This window comes from Hypanus sabinus, chromosome 23 (assembly GCF_030144855.1).
Source record: "Hypanus sabinus isolate sHypSab1 chromosome 23, sHypSab1.hap1, whole genome shotgun sequence".
Lineage (NCBI taxonomy): Eukaryota > Metazoa > Chordata > Chondrichthyes > Myliobatiformes > Dasyatidae > Hypanus > Hypanus sabinus.
The window spans coordinates 65549931-65550998 of record NC_082728.1 but is presented as its reverse complement, the minus strand read 5'-3'; positions in this window follow the sequence as shown (position 1 = coordinate 65550998).

Genomic DNA, 1068 nt, shown 5'->3' with positions numbered 1-1068 from the left:
AACCCTAACACTAGCCCTAACTAACCCTAACCCTCACCCTCACCCTAAAACGCCCAGTCTTTGTAACTGGGCGTACGTCGGTCCCGCAGCGGCGCGCGGCTAATTCGCCCCTGGACCTGCTAGCACCTTCTGCGAATACCGGCGAAGACGCTGACCCAGCCAGCCAGCCAGCCAGCCAACGCGCTCGTCTGTGCCGGCACACTGCAGCTCGGCAACCGGGGAGCCCACAGCCAAGCCCTCGCGAGGCTGCTGTAGCTGGCCCACCCACCCACCTCCCCCAAAGACGGGTCGTGTGGGAGCCAGGTGTCCGGACCCGGGCTGCGGTTAACCATTTACCCGCGTGCAATTCGTTAACCGACTCTGCTTCGGAAGTCCCGATGCGGGACGGATTTGCCGGCCGCTGCCGGCCCGGAGTTCCAGAGACCCGGCCGCCGGGGTCAGATTCGGCCGCCCCTTTGACACATGCAATTTCTGTACGGGGGCATTGGCGGGGTTCCCGGAGATATATGGGGAGGCGTTTTTCTCGACCACCTAGGAGTGGTCGACAGGCGGTACGGGCCTCCCCACTTCGGTAACCCGGGCCGCGCGGCGGCATTTACGGGCGAACGGCGACTTCGCCCGTCCGTCCGTCCGGCCGGACGGATTTTCCCACCGATTCCCACTGGCGGAAGTCCGCATGGGGACCGATTCGGTGGCCTCTGCCGGCCGGGGGGTCGCCCTCCTCGGGCAGCCTGCCGGTGCCCGGGCCGCCGAGTCGGAACCTTGGCCGAATGAATTTCGGACAAATGCCCCGATGCGGAAGTCCGTAAGGGGGCCGATTCGGAGGGCTGTGCCGGCCGGCCGGCCGGCCGGCGACACTTTCGGCCGGACCACCGGAGCTCCCCGCGAGTCCCGACTCCGAGACTTGGAGTCCCGGGCGGGCGGGCGGGCGGGAGCCACGGTCGAGGCGCGGCATCCGTCCACGGTGGGACCACCACCAGCGGAGGGCCGCCCGTCGACCGAGGCGAGCTAGCTCCGGTCGAACGCAGCGGCGCCGGTTAACGAAGAGGCGCCTGAATTTACCGCCCA